This window comes from Crinia signifera, chromosome 7 (genome assembly GCF_055691185.1).
Source record: "Crinia signifera chromosome 7, ASM5569118v1, whole genome shotgun sequence".
Taxonomy (NCBI): Eukaryota; Metazoa; Chordata; class Amphibia; order Anura; family Myobatrachidae; genus Crinia; species Crinia signifera.
Genome location: NC_139223.1, coordinates 118,522,875 through 118,539,369, shown reverse-complemented (window position 1 = coordinate 118,539,369; position 16,495 = coordinate 118,522,875). Strand labels below are relative to the sequence as shown.

At 44.7% G+C, this 16,495-nt stretch overlaps 1 long non-coding RNA gene across 1 annotated transcript; it reads right to left on the bottom strand.

Moving 5' to 3' along the window:
- Nucleotides 1–5,451: 5,451 nt before the first annotated feature.
- LOC146019531 (uncharacterized) lies at nt 5,452–13,653 on the bottom strand. Its single transcript, XR_014450585.1, has 4 exons — nt 13,541–13,653; nt 12,663–12,874; nt 6,224–6,290; nt 5,452–5,557 (listed from the first exon to the last, which is right to left on the bottom strand). It is a non-coding gene; the product is annotated as an uncharacterized LOC146019531 (long non-coding RNA).
- Between the last annotated feature and the right edge of the window lie 2,842 nt (nt 13,654–16,495).

Genomic DNA, 16,495 nt, shown 5'->3' with positions numbered 1-16,495 from the left:
AGCTAGGAACACTACTGAAAAAAGCCTTTGAGAAAGGAATCCTAAATAAACAGGAGTACAAATTCCTACTACCAGAAAACCCTGTAATACCAGTGCTATACCACCTGCCCAAGATCCACAAGGATGACCGGAACCCACCAGGACGTCCAATAGTGGCAGGGATCAATGCCATCACTTCTAACCTCTCAGAGTACATTGATAAGTTCCTGCAGCCCGTAGTGAAGAAACAAGCAGGATATATCAGAGACACCACGCACATACTGCAAATGTTGGAAGAAATAAAATGGGAGAGCACATTCCTCCTGGCCACATGTGATATCAAGTCTTTGTATACATGTATAGACCACCAGGATGGCTGCAGAAATGTGGAAAAGAAACTTGAAGAAGAAGGAAGTCTGAATATATCCCAGAAGAACTTCATCATAGAAGCTATCCTCTTTACACTAACCCACAACTATTTTTGCTATGAAGAAGACTACTACTTGCAATGTAAGGGGACGGCCATGGGTACAAAGTTTGCACCCTCCTATGCAAACCTGTTCCTAGCCCAGTGGGAATCAGAAACTATATGGAGCCCTGGAGAGCACAATAAGAACCTGCGATTCTGGGGAAGATACATCGATGATGTCATCATAATATGGGACGGAGATGAAGGAAGCTTGGAAGACTTCATCAGGAATATCAATAAGAACAAGATAAACTTAGAGTTCACTAGCACCATCAGTAGGAGTAATATCAACTACCTAGATTTAAGTATATTCATAGAAGAAGGCAAGATGGAAACAAGGACGTATATAAAACAGACTGACTGTAACAGCTACCTGGATGCCAAGAGCAACCACCATATACAATGGCTGAAAAATATTCCAGGAGGTCAGCTTAGAAGAATCCGCAGAAATTGTTCCAAACCTGCAGACTATGAAGCCCAATCAAAACAACTGATCAAGAACTTTAAAGAGAAGAGGTACAGCCCGAAACTCCTACAAAGAGAAAAAGAGAGAGTTGGAGAATTGGAGAGAAAGAACTTACTACAAACCAAAGTGTGTAAAGAAGACGCAAGGAAACAGGAAGGACTTACCTTTATTTCAGAATACTCCTCGCAGAGTAGAATGCTGGAAAAGAGCTTGAAAAAGCACTGGCACGTGCTACAGGCAGACGAAGAATTAAAAGAATTTCTCCCAGAACGTCCTTGTATTATCTATAGGAGAGCAGGGACCATTAGAAATAATCTGGTCCATAGCTACTTAAAACCACTTGCCCCGACATCTAACATAAGATCCATCACCCACACCAAAGGGTTCTCTAGGTGTGGAATCTGCACAGCCTGCAAAAAAACTTACAATAAGGATACAAAAATGACCAAGAAAGTCATATCTTCATCTAATGGAAGGGAATTGATCATAAGAGACCGAATCACGTGTAATACCACAGGAATAGTGTATATGTTGGAATGCCCTTGTGGGATCCAATATATAGGGCAAACAAAGCGTAAGCTCCACACAAGAGTACAGGAACATCTATGTAATATAAGGAATGGAAAGGACAACCATAGTGTGTCGGCACATTATAAAGAAAAACATGGAAGTGACCCCAGTACCCTAAAATTCACAGGTCTCAAGAAAGTGAACATACCTTGGAGAGGAGGAAACCAAGAGACGCTACTTGTTAAAGAGGAAACAAGGCTAATATACCATATGGGGACCCTCGCTCCCAAGGGCCTCAATATTGACTTTGAAATCTCAGCCTTTCTTAAATAAAATAAAATCAAGAGACTAGGTGAAGGAAAAACATAAGTCCATCCAATAGTATAACCACCATCAGCATCTCACCATTTTATATGTAGGATGCTATAGCCTAGCAACTAAAAAAAAAAAAAAAAAAAAAATATTAAAATCATGTAGTATATCAATAAATAAAAAAACCTCTGCGTACATCAGCTCAGACTACTACTACAGATGAGAATCAAGAATAAACACCCAGTTGCTTAGCTTGAATAAGAGCCAGACCAGAAAGCTATGATCCATTGAACATATGTACCGATTAACCCTGTACCGCACATAGCCCAATAACATCTATCAAACAAGGGATGATTCTGACCATTAGGATGTGCAATTCTAGAATGGTACATACAGCGCCATCAGAATACACATATGATTCAAGATATCAGCATTATTACAAAAACTATAGGTTGTTATACCCTTTGTGTCTAAAGTCCCAACCCCTTCCTTATGTATCCAATAACATCCAATAATCACCGTTGAAAAAACGGGACTGAAGAGCTGAAGGGACTCCATAACAATGAATTCCGCTGAACCAGAAGCTTCTGACAGTTACAGCAATATGTGAATGATATTAGGACAATCAGTATAACAAGAGAGATAAGTTACGAGGAGAAGGCAGCCCGGTAACCAAGGCAACCGTCCATAAACAAAAGAAGAAGAGACGCAAGCCGCGCTACTAAGGGCGGAAGTAGATCGAAGACGCTGCAGTATGAGAAGGGCGGAAGTGACGCGACGCACAGTGAGTGACCAAGCGCTGGATAGATGACAGCTGCCCAATAAGGAACAGTTAGGTCACGCTGACCCCGCCCTCCGCCTAGCACGAAACGAAGTGAACATACAAGAGAATAATGACAGCTGGTAAATTAGAAACTGCCAAGTCATGCTGACCACGCCTACCACCAGGGGATAAAAGGAGAAACAGGGAAGGAAACCAGTTACTGCGATCATCCTGAAGAAGCCAGTTACCTGGTGAAACTAGTTGACACATCGCTGCACCTGGACCTGCTGAGTATTCCTCTGGTCAAGAGGATACTAACAGGAGTCTGCCGGCAGACACTTCCAAGTTACCTTTACCCCATCAGAGAATCAGGTATCAAGCTATAGTGGATAATCCACTCTAAACGGAGACTTGTTTTATCATATTATTGCCCATATATGAATTGGACCAATTGCTGAGGACAATTACCCCCAGTGTGTCTCCCTGTTTGTATACCCCTCTGTATGTGTATACCGGTACTAGAGCCCATGTATGCATAGATAATCTACATGTGCATGTTTTTTACATGAATTTTTTTATATTATTTTATTTAGGCAATTAATGCCTTTTAAAACTACCTATTATATTCCGTGTTTTGTGTTTTAATTAAAATACGCATGTACATTTAAATAAAAATTATTATTCTTTCAAAGAGAAACTAATAGTGGTGATTGTATCAATATAGGAGATATATAACCTCGACAAACATTTCCAAAAGGTATACCCTTAGCGCAGAGTGTACACCGTAAGGTGAAACCCCCCCCCACAGATTAACAAGAGGTACTGGTAGTATACCTCCACACTCATTGCAGCAGGGTTACCATATATAGTCCACGGCGCAACCCCTCCCGAAAAACCCACCCTTGTATAAGTTTCAGAGAACAGTGTGCTATATGGGGGCGGCCATTTTGTGGTGGTCCTCAGCAGAAGAACAGAGCCGCCGGGACCAGCGAGATAGGTAAGTCTGCGGGGGATTGGGGGGGGGGGGGTGTAACTATAGCACCGCAGCCCCTGCTGTGCTATAGTTATGCGGCTGCCAACCAACCAACTAGTTGGATAGTTGGATGAAAGTTGGTTTGATGTGTAGCCAGCATTACTGATTTAGCTATTTGGAGGGAAGCAATAATTATCTTCCCTCCGATCTATTGGGACAAACTTAAGGTGTGTACACACGGGGGCGATATTGGCTGAAATCACCGGAAATATGGTCGCTGAGCGACCATATTGCCAGTGATTTGGAGTGCTGCTGGCGATAAATCGCCAACTGCGCGCTCCCGTGTGCACTCCCTAATGGTCGCAGGCTCCTGCGACCAGCGGCTTCCCCCCGGCGCTGAGCAGGAGGTCAATGGAGATCAGCAGCAGAAGGATTCCCTTCTGCTGCTGCTCCCTCCTCCCTTCGCGTCCCTCCCCCTTCTCCGCTGCTGCTCCCTCCTCCGTTCAGGTCTCTCTCCCCCCCCCCCCCCCGCCGTGTGATAGCAGCAGCGTCTGATACTGCTGCTCCCTCCCTCCTCCGTTTGGGTCTCTCTCCCCCCGCCGCGTGATAGCAGCAAGCAGACGCTGCTGTTCCCCCCTCCCCCCCCCCGCCCCCTGACAGTAGCAGTGTCTCCTTTTCATCACTGATGAAAAGGAGACACTGAGCAATATGATTGCTGGCAATATATGGCTAGCAATATATTGCTAGCAATCATATTGCACCGTGTGTACACACCATTACGCCACTGCTTCCTGGAGAGGGTATGGTGGGAGTTATGCAATACACACTATTTGGACACAAGTATTTATTCACTCCTGTTATAATTGAATTCAGGTGTTTCAATCAGACTGTTGTCACAAGTGTAGAAAATCAAGCACCTAGCCATGCATAGGATAGGATACACATTTGCAATAAGATGGTTCATGGAATTTCATCCTTGCTGGATATTCTATGGTCTATATATTAGTGTGTGATTTATTTCTTTATTTCTATTTTACAGTTTATTTTTCTATTTGCCAATGATGATGCTTCACACAGGTTGGTTTGGTAAAATGGCTTTTTACTCATCTCTTTAACAATGTAATAACGAGGGGTGTGGAATATTAGGTCAATAGTGTCTAGACTCGAGCCTTGATGGCTAACATTGACACTCCAGCTGTTGTTGAACTACACATCCCAGCATGCTCTGCATCATATTTAGCATGGGCAAATAGCAAAACTGAAGCATGCTGGTATGTGTAGTTCAACAACCGCTGGAATGTCAAGGTTAGCCATCAAGGTTCTAGAACAACAGTCAATAGGTGGACAAATGATTAAGGTCACCATGGATAAAAGGTCGACACAGAAAAAAGTTTTACATGAGTTTTTACATTTTTCGGGTGCATGTGTGGTAGCCGCCACCTTAGCGGTAGATATATACCCTTGTTGTAGATATGTATATATTATGAATGTACATTTAATGTCATACTGCAAGACTCATAGAGAATATTTTATGTTTTGTGTGATAATTAAACCCCATAGGGGACATTAAATGTATGTCTATGGGCATGCCTCCACAGAAGGCAAGAGACTGTTCTTTTAATGGTTTTACACTGTGCTCCCCGCCAGAGAGACATTAGACAGGGAGCAACGAACTGCTGGCAGAAAACCCCTATGTCGATAAAGTTATTCAGCCCGTGCACAGGACTGGCACCGTGAGCCACGAGAGCCTTGGTAAAAAACTGACAGCCGTTAAGGGCTGTTGGGCAGTTGCTGGAGCAGTGAGAAAGTTAGCAGAGCTACGCAGCTGGAGAGGAAGGTGGAGAGAGGTGCTGGGGAGAACCGGACTGCTTACCAGCGTTCAGACGATCCCCCTAAATCTGCGGTGATCCAGCAGTGAGTGTCGGAGGGAGCCTCAGCGGTGTTACGCTTCCCAGCTTCAGACGGGGAGCTCCGGAGCCCAGAGGTGTCATCAAGGAGGCGGCGACCAGGCGGGCCGCAGCGTCATCCAGGAGGCGGAGAGGGGCGGCAACCAAAGCGGTGATCGTCCGGAATCTGCAGCAGACACTGAAAAGAGAGGAGGTGTGGTGAGTCGTGACCCAGCCCCAAACAGGCGGCCCAACACCTCCCCAGTCCCGCCTCCCGCACAGCATATGACACCTTACTAAGTCTAAGTGACAGTTCACAAGTAGCACCCCGCTGCTCCGCTCAGCCAAAGCCGCATATTTGTGTGCTAAGCCAGCATTAACTCTATGAGTGACCTATGTTCAGGACTTAATTACAAGTCTATTCTCCAGTATTAGGGGAAGCAAATCTCCCAGCCAGTATATTCTGGGTCAGCAGCTATTACTGAGGCGACAGTGATTATAGAAGAACTTTATCATTAAAGACTTTTATTGCTCTCATAGTACCCAATAGACTCTCTAACCTGGGAGCTTTAGACCACAGCTGCCAATCCAACTAGAACTTTAGGAAACTACATCTGGAGATAGCATTACTAGCAGCAGTGCCCCAGTACAATCTTAAGCCTCATTCAGTAATCACAGGGACAATTTATAGAGCACAGTCTCCAGTGAACAGAAATTAATTCTGCATTGCAAACAGCAGAGAGTTCAAGGCAGAGCACGGAGAATTATTATAAAGAAAAGTGTCAGCGCAGGTTATTCCTTTATTGACAGTTTATTCTTCGAATTGGGTATATACCAAGGCAGGACATTATTTAGGAAGACTTACCTGATACGTTTCCCACTTTGGATTACAAATATCTAGGAATAAACATCGCAGCGTGGGACCTGAAATCCTACAATAGAAAGGATAGACAGTTATTAAAAGCGTTTATATTACAGGTGACTATAGCCATAAAAAGAGCTAACTCCAGACTATTATCAGTCAGAAATATTATTGCGCAATAATAACCCATTTGGGTAACTAAAGGCCTTATAGGAAACGAAAGGTACTGGGGAAATGTTTAACGTTCTAATGTAATTGATATAGAGTAAATGTTTTAGCAGCAAATTAGTTTGCCTATTTATAAAAGTAATAACTACCTAGGGTAACAATTTAGACAGAGGCCTCTGGGTGTTGGTAGAGTATTTATTTGCGTTATTTACCATCGTAACGTTTTGATTATCCATTATAATTGAAGTGCTAAATACTTATTTATTCTGCTGTCAAACGGTGGAACTGATTCTTAAGTATTATTGTTAGACAGTAACTTCTCACAAATGTTATGTGAGTGAATGTTTGTATTTGCATGTTGATATCTCATGCCCAATAATAACCTTGATTTCAAGCAGGCTTTCATCGAAAGCAGAGTTCCAGTGTAATAAAACTACCTTATTGTTTTATTTGTGTTTTATTGTAATGAACTGTCCATAAGTGTATATCTGGATATCCTGTAAATGAAAAGCGATACTTACCTGTAAAGTAGAAGATACTTACCAGTGAGGACTACAAATTTGGCGTCGCACGAACAGGATTCGTACAAGAAAAACAGCAAAATGTCCAGCGGAGATTCAGCTGAAGGAACCCCGCAACCAGCCATGGCCACCCCTAACCCAATTACCTTGCCATATCATTTTGGAGCGCCATGGATTCCATGCTATTCTGGCGAAGAAACAGGAAAGGATGGCGTTTCATTGAAAGCATTTAAAAAGAAACTGAACTCTATATTTATACTTCATCCATTAAGTCCACAGCAACAAGTGGAAATAGTTATAGGGCAGCTGAAAGGACCAGCGCTAAGGGAAGTTTGGTCCTGGCCAGCAAGAGAAAAGCAGACGGCAGATCAGATTTTTCAGAGACTAGCAACAACCTTCCATATTGCCACTCTATCAGAGTTAAAGTCACGGTTTTATGCAAGAAAGCAAAGGTTGGATGAGACTTTGAGAGATTTCGCCCTGAGTCTTCAGGAAATGCTGAAGGATATACAAGAATTCGATGCAGAAGATGCCCAGATTTCAGACGAAAATGAGGCTCTTATCAACAGATTAATCGAAGGAGTACACCAAGACAGTGTCCGGACCCAATTGAAACTCTTGCGTCTGCAAAAAGACGAAGCCTCATTCCTAGATTTCAAAGATGCGGCCATTAAACTAATTGGGGTTAAGCGTAACACTGGAGCTGAATTCCCGGAACTCCCAGGGTATCAGGAACATTCATTTTCAAGTCCAGATGAACTTTTGGGGGCAGCAAAGGAGGTTAAGACACAACAAGTGAATGCTCAGAATGCACAGTCGGCTGCTGGAGATCTAAACTACATCCTAAAAGGACAGATAGAGGATCTAGTTACAGGAATGGCTGACATGAAGAAAGAGATTCAGAGGTTAGCAAACAGTCGACCCAACGAAAGACCAAATTCTGATTGGCATACTAGAGACCGTTCTTCACGAGGCGGGTGGTGGGGCCCTAGTCAAGGAAGAGGCCGAAGGCCAACGGATCAATTCGACGCCCAAGGTCGTCCCATCTGCAGGAGATGTGGCCGAGGTGGTCATATTAAGCGAATGTGTCGTCAGGAGAGACCTTTAAACGCGAATGCCCCGGGGACAGAGACCGATCCCCGGGGAGATTACCCTCAATAGGTCCATCCCCAGAAGAGTGGTGCTCTCGATATACGGGGCGATGCCCTGTAATACCCGTATATATCGATGATGTCCAAGTCCTCGCCACTCTAGATACTGGGTCACAACTCACCACCATAGACTATAAACTTTTTTGCCAGCTCTGGGATAGAAAGGAGACACTCCCACCGCCCCCCACATGGCTTAGACTCCTAGCCAGTAATGGCCTAGCCATCCCCTGTGAAGGATATTGTGAGGTCAATGTAAAAATAGGACAGACACTGTTAACTCGGCAAGGGTGTCTTATCACGCATACTGAAGATTCGTCTATCCCTGCAATAATCATCGGGATGAACATCCTGCAAAGTTGCCCCAATGAACTGATTAACGCCTTACAGTCAGAATTACCCCACATGCCTTCCTGTCACCAAAAAGCCTTATGTCAAGTGATAAAAGTGTTGCGTAGCCAAGAACAGTTTGTGAAAGAAACTGGAGAAATCGGAAGAGTTAAGTTCACGGATCAGAGAGCCTTTGTGGTTAAACCAAATACGGAAGTTATCCTATGGTGCAAAGCCCGGTGTGGCCCAATGGGAAGATCCTATCAGGCATTGGTGGAACCGAGCAGAACACAATCCCGACTCGACCTAGTCGTTGCTCGAACCCTTGTCACTGTAAGCAATGGAAGGATACCTGTCAGAGTGCTCAATCCGCATGACTATCCCATCCGAGTAGCACATCACCAGACATTGGCGAAATTGAGCTGGATAGCTTTCCAAGATATCCATGACGTAGTGAGCTTCAATCAATCCTCCACCGCTACAGCTGAAAGTACAGAAGATAAGCCCTGGTGGAAAGAGATACACATCGGGGAGGAAAACACCCCGGAGGAACTCATAGAAGGCGTTCTGAGAGTGGTGCAGGAAAACGCCCAAACGTTCAGTAAATACCCCTCCGACTTCGGAAAAGTTGAGACCATAAGACATTTCATTCCAACTGGGAACGCACCACCCATAAAAGAAAGATACAGAACGCTGGCTCCTGCCTTATATCAGCCAGTGAAAAAGATGTTAGAGGACATGAAGGCGAGTGGGGTGATTCATGAAAGCTATAGCCCATGGGCGGCACCCATTGTCATCGTGAAAAAGAAAGACGGAAGTTTGAGATTCTGCGTCGACTATAGAAAACTGAATCAGGTTACTCATAAGGACGCTTACCCTTTGCCCAGTATTGAGGAATCCCTGACCGCCCTAAAGTCTGCATCATATTTCTCCACCCTAGATCTCACCAGTGGCTACTGGCAGATCCAGGTAGCCACTGGGGATCGTGAGAAAACCGCCTTCACCACCCCCATGGGACTTTACGAGTTTGATAGGATGCCCTTTGGGCTTTGTAATGCTCCGGGAACATTTCAACGACTAATGGAGCACTGCCTGGGGCATCGAAATTTTGAAATCGTCTTACTATACCTCGATGATGTGATAGTGTACTCCAGCACGTACCATGATCACCTCCAACATCTACATGAGGTGTTTCAAAGACTGGCGGAATTCGGCTTGAAGGTCAAGCCCTCCAAGTGTTTCCTTCTTCAGAGCAGTGTCAAATATCTGGGGCATGTTGTAAGCGCCCAAGGAATCGTCCCTGATCCAGATAAGATTTCAGCTATCCGAGACTGGCCTGTGCCAAAGACCATTAAAGACGTTCGCAGCTTTCTGGGGTTTATAGGCTACTATCGTAGATTCATAAAGAACTTTTCCCGTGTGGCCGCCCCGTTACATGAATTACTACGAGGGATCAATAGACAACAGCAGAGCAAACAGACTCCCATTAATTGGACTGAGACCCAGCAGGAAGCTTTTGATACCCTTAAGGAGTTAATGACCACTACGCCCATCCTCGCCTACCCTGATTATAGTCAGCCCTTTCATCTATATACTGACGCCAGCTTTCAAGGGCTTGGGGCCGTGCTGTCTCAAAAGCAACATGATCAGGAGCGTATCATTGCCTTTGCTAGTCGAAACCTAAAAAAGAGTGAAAGGAATGATAGTAATTACAGTGCCTTTAAACTTGAACTGTTAGCCCTCGTTTGGGCAGTCACGGAAAAGTTCCGAAATTATTTGCTTGCAACCCCGTTTGTCGCATTCACGGATAACAACCCGTTAGCTCACTTAGCAACGGCTCAGTTAGGAGCCCTTGAACAGCGGTGGTATTCCCTGTTAGCCAACTTCCAATTTGTCATCAGATATCGATCTGGGAAAAGCAATGGCAACGCCGATGCTCTCTCTCGTGTCTCTCAAGAGCAGTTTATTCAAGAGGATGCGGACAAGTGGGAAGAGATAGAGATGCCAGCTTTCCAAGACATCTTCCTTGGTAAAACCACCGTTTCTAAGGAGAAGAAACAGCTAGCCGCTCAAACTGAAACCGATACTTCGAGCCCTGAAAACAGAGATTATTGGGAACAGATTCAGGAGGAAAGTCCACTGTTGACCAAATTGAAGACATTGATAACCGCTAAGAAAAGGTGGAAGTATGAATGCGAACCAGAAGCGGATCCTGAGCTCATCCGATTATACAAACAGAGGAGCAAATTCCGTTTCCAAGGGAACCTACTGGTGCGTGCGATCATCAACCCCAAAACACATGCTTTAATCCGTCAGATAGTGATACCCAGATGTCAGAAGGACAGAGTGCTCCAAGCTTATCACAATGACTCCGGGCATTATGGAGCTGAGAAGTTAGAATCCACTGTGCGGCAACGTTTCTTTTGGGTAGAGATGCGGAAAGATATGGAAGAATGGTGCAAGAATTGCACGAGATGTATACTTAAAAAGAAACCGGCAACGTCCCAAAGAGCTCCACTACATCCTATTGTTAGTCATCATCCCCTGGAGCTGGTTCTCATAGACCATGTGAAATTAGAACCGAGTCGCCAAGGTTACCAATACGCCATCACGATCATAGATCACTTCTCCAAATTTGCCGTCATCATGCCTGTGAAGGATCTTACGGCCCGAACCACTGCTGAAATAATTTGGAGAGCATTTGTAAAACAGTACGGTTATCCCGAAAGAATCCTCACAGACCAAGGGGCTGCATTCGAATCGACCTTGTTCCAAGAACTGTGCAAATGGTATGGCTGTAAAAAGACACACACTACGGCCTATCATCCCCAGTGCAACGGGGCCTGCGAAAGACTCAATCAGTCTCTAATTAACATTCTAAGAGCCCTATCCAAGTCTGAAAGGCAAGATTGGCCTGAATTGCTACCTGAGATTTCTTTTGTCTACAATAACACGGAGCATGGAGCTACCGGATTCACTCCATACTATCTGTTGTTCGGGAGAAATGGCAGGTTGCCTGCAGATCTAAAGTTGGAAGTACCCCAGGAAATGTCTTCAGTGGAGAATCCAAAAACGGAATGGGTACAAACTCATCAAAAAAGAATCCGTGATGCCTACAAACTTGTTGACCAAAGAAGAGATAAATTACATCAACAACAGACTGAGTATTATAATGAAACCGCACTGGCAGAGCCCTTGGCAGTGGGAGATGTTGTCTGGAAGAAAAAGAATCAACGACAGAGCAAACTGGATTCGTTTTGGGAGGAACAGCTGTTCATCATCAAAGAAATCCCAAACCCTGGAATGGACATTTATCAAATCTCCAAATTGGGCGAAGAAACTTCAGTAGTAATACACCGAAACCAGCTCAAGAAATGTCATGATTCAGTGTCAATTCCTAAGCTTCCCGTCTCGGAGCCTGCAGATACGGACAGCAGTGGCTCATTCCCTGAAATGTTAAATCTGTTCTGGCCAGGGTTAGCCAATGGCATGCCTTACTGCTTTATGAATGTTTCTGAAAATCCAAATGTTGTTAACCTTGGTACTGAAATTCCTGTATTCCCTGAAAGTAATGTTTCTGTCATTCCACATGATGAAGTGGCCCAGGATACCTCAGACTTAAGACGATCGAACAGAAGTACACAAGGCGTCTTACCTCTCAGGTATAGAGAGTAGAAAGAGAAAGTTTTTAATGTGTTACTGACATGGTCAAATGTAATGCAGTATTGTTTATTTTTTCCTTTTGAATCTTATTCTAAGTAGGAAAGATTCTGTTTATTTTTAAAATTTGTTGCATGGGGACATGCAAGGTTCTACGGGGGCATGTGTGTGGTAGCCGCCACCTTAGCGGTAGATATATACCCTTGTTGTAGATATGTATATATTATGAATGTACATTTAATGTCATACTGCAAGACTCATAGAGAATATTTTATGTTTTGTGTGATAATTAAACCCCATAGGGGACATTAAATGTATGTCTATGGGCATGCCTCCACAGAAGGCAAGAGACTGTTCTTTTAATGGTTTTACACTGTGCTCCCCGCCAGAGAGACATTAGACAGGGGTTTTCTGCCAGCAGTTCGTTGCTCCCTATGTCGATAAAGTTATTCAGCCCGTGCACAGGACTGGCACCGTGAGCCACGAGAGCCTTGGTAAAAAACTGACAGCCGTTAAGGGCTGTTGGGCAGTTGCTGGAGCAGTGAGAAAGTTAGCAGAGCTACGCAGCTGGAGAGGAAGGTGGAGAGAGGTGCTGGGGAGAACCGGACTGCTTACCAGCGTTCAGACGATCCCCCTAAATCTGCGGTGATCCAGCAGTGAGTGTCGGAGGGAGCCTCAGCGGTGTTACGCTTCCCAGCTTCAGACGGGGAGCTCCGGAGTCCAGAGGTGTCATCAAGGAGGCGGCGACCAGGCGGGCCGCAGCGTCATCCAGGAGGCGGAGAGGGGCGGCAACCAAAGCGGTGATCGTCCGGAATCTGCAGCAGACACTGAAAAGAGAGGAGGTGTGGTGAGTCGTGACCCAGCCCCAAACAGGCGGCCCAACACCTCCCCAGTCCCGCCTCCCGCACAGCATATGACACCTTACTAAGTCTAAGTGACAGTTCACAAGTAGCACCCCGCTGCTCCGCTCAGCCAAAGCCGCATATTTGTGTGCTAAGCCAGCATTAACTCTATGAGTGACCTATGTTCAGGACTTAATTACAAGTCTATTCTCCAGTATTAGGGGAAGCAAATCTCCCAGCCAGTATATTCTGGGTCAGCAGCTATTACTGAGGCGACAGTGATTATAGAAGAACTTTATCATTAAAGACTTTTATTGCTCTCATAGTACCCAATAGACTCTCTAACCTGGGAGCTTTAGACCACAGCTGCCAATCCAACTAGAACTTTAGGAAACTACATCTGGAGATAGCATTACTAGCAGCAGTGCCCCAGTACAATCTTAAGCCTCATTCAGTAATCACAGGGACAATTCATAGAGCACAGTCTCCAGTGAACAGAAATTAATTCTGCATTGCAAACAGCAGAGAGTTCAAGGCAGAGCACGGAGAATTATTATAAAGAAAAGTGTCAGCGCAGGTTATTCCTTTATTGACAGTTTATTCTTCGAATTGGGTATATACCAAGGCAGGACATTATTTAGGAAGACTTACCTGATACGTTTCCCACTTTGGATTACAAATATCTAGGAATAAACATTGCAGCGTGGGACCTGAAATCCTACAATAGAAAGGATAGACAGTTATTAAAAGCGTTTATATTACAGGTGACTATAGTCATAAAAAGAGCTAACTCCAGACTATTATCAGTCAGAAATATTATTGCGCAATAATAACCCATTTGGGTAACTAAAGGCCTTATAGGAAACGAAAGGTACTGGGGAAATGTTTAACGTTCTAATGTAATTGATATAGAGTAAATGTTTTAGCAGCAAATTAGTTTGCCTATTTATAAAAGTAATAACTACCTAGGGTAACAATTTAGACAGAGGCCTCTGGGTGTTGGTAGAGTATTTATTTGCGTTATTTACCATCGTAACGTTTTGATTATCCATTATAATTGAAGTGCTAAATACTTATTTATTCTGCTGTCAAACGGTGGAACTGATTCTTAAGTATTATTGTTAGACAGTAACTTCTCACAAATGTTATGTGAGTGAATGTTTGTATTTGCATGTTGATATCTCATGCCCAATAATAACCTTGATTTCAAGCAGGCTTTCATCGAAAGCAGAGTTCCAGTGTAATAAAACTACCTTATTGTTTTATTTGTGTTTTATTGTAATGAACTGTCCATAAGTGTATATCTGGATATCCTGTAAATGAAAAGCGATACTTTCCTGTAAAGTAGAAGATACTTACCAGTGAGGACTACACATGTGTCACATATATTTGCATGGACACCATATTAGTGTATCATATCTCCACGCATGGATTGCTGCACTCGCCATGGCTCTTCAGACATGATGATTCATTTCACTCAGCACACTATTATACCCCTTTTACACCAGGGCCTTGACACGGGTTATTACCGCTTCAGTACAGGCTGGGCTTGGTGTAAATGGACTGAAATGAAATATGCGGATTCTGTTCCCCAGCAATCTGGCTCGGGAAATGTTCAGGGTCGGACACAGGGCTTATCCGGGGTTCGGGACTGTTTAAATGGTACTTATCTGGGTTATTTGACCCAGAGACATCGAGAAGAGCTGATTGGCGCTTATGCGGCTCTAGTAGATGATGTAATCTGCCGGAGACCGGCACAGAGCACATGGAGCATCACAGCAGCATTACTAGGCTGTTTGTAGCCTGTACCCTGCACTACAGCAACAGTCTGTGCTGCAAGAACTCTCCCCACTGTGTTTACAGCCTCATCTGCAGCAACACATGCTGGCTGTCATGCAGTGTGTTCCACAGCATCACCCTCAGCCTAACTGTTTGGCAGACTCCAAACCTGACCTACACTATCGTGTGCTTCCAGCAACTGGTCTGATAAGGAGGTACGTTAGCTTGTGCAAATCAGGCCAGATGAGGAGATTTTTATTGTTAGATGACTGGCACTGCTAGCGTGTATAGCAATATTTCGGAGATACTGGAATCTAGAAGAATCCATTGCACGCAACAACAGGATGTGAACAAATTAAAATCTCTACATAAGCAAAGTGCATGACCTGAAGCACAAGTCAAGCGATGCTGCTAGGCAGGATTGGGTGCACTACGATCGGTGCTACAGTGCTTTGGGAACACGGCAACCTAGGTGCCCTGTCCTCCTCGACTGCACTGCATTGCAGCCAGACGGACAATAGCCAGGATAGCCATGACGTTCCCACTGCTCAGGCCACCCAGCTGTCATCACTATTCTCACTGGCTTCAGAAGGCACTCAGATGTCAGCACACCTGAGCCCGGCATCACTGCTCCTGTTTGGTGATGATGGTGCAGCAGAGAATAATGTGATGGATTCGTTAATGCAATCTGACAGCGTCTAAGTAACAATAGACGGAATTGTAGAAGCAAACAGACAGCGCTCCACAAACAAAGCACTCCATAACGACTCAAACTGTAAGTAGACAATTTTTATCTACACTCACTTCACATAGTAAAATCACTGAAATACAAACTGGGGGTGGGATGCTCTAACATATGTATGCCATCTTTGCCGCCTACCATTGCATAATCGTGTATGCACTCACATGTGCAGTTATTTATGCAAAGGACAGCTCTTGCAGTAAGATCTGTTCTTTTGGTTTTTGAACGCAGTTTCTTGTGAGTGCATCCCTCCCGGTATCTGTTGCAGAATGTTGCTAGCATGCAGGTGGAAAAAGGCCACTAGCCCATTTATGCAAACACTACTGATATTTTTATATAGCACTTGTCATGGAAGTGTCTAATGTGATTGTTTTTTTTTTTTTAAATCGCAGTGTACAGCGTTCCTGCCAAAATGAAAAAGCTTATCGGGTCTCAGCAAGAGACTAAAGTGATGACATCTGTGCAGGACCGGCAGAATTTTTTGGGCCCCATACACTGATATCTCTGGGGCCCCCACCCCCTCAAACGCTATAAACATGTTCCCTTACCCCAAGGCTTGTGCTCTCTATCACACTAACACACTCCCTCACCCTGCGGCCTGTGCTCTATCACACTGATGAACTCACCTCAACCTGTGGCCTGCATTATTTCCCACTGAAGTGTTCCCTTACCCCAAGGCTTGCACTCTCTATCACACTGATGCACTCCCCTCACACTGCAATCTGCACTATATCACTGATGCACTCCCCTCACACTGCAATCTGCACTATATCACTGATGAACTCACCTCAATCTGTGGCCTGTGCTCTATCTCATTGGTGACGCAGGGGATAGGGGGGTTTGTGGGGATGGCAGATGAGAAGGGGTGAGGTGACCGGGCGAAAGGGGGTAATGGGGTGAGGTAACGGAGGGCAAGAGGTGGTGAGGTGACAGGGTGGGTGAGGTGACAGGGAAAGGGGTGAGAGGATTAAGTGATGGATAGTGAGATGAGGTGACAGGGTGAGGTGATACGAGAGGAGGCTGGTCTCCCTCTCTTCCCCAGCTAGGCACAACTGCTCCCTCTCTTCCCCCAGGCTCAGCGCTAC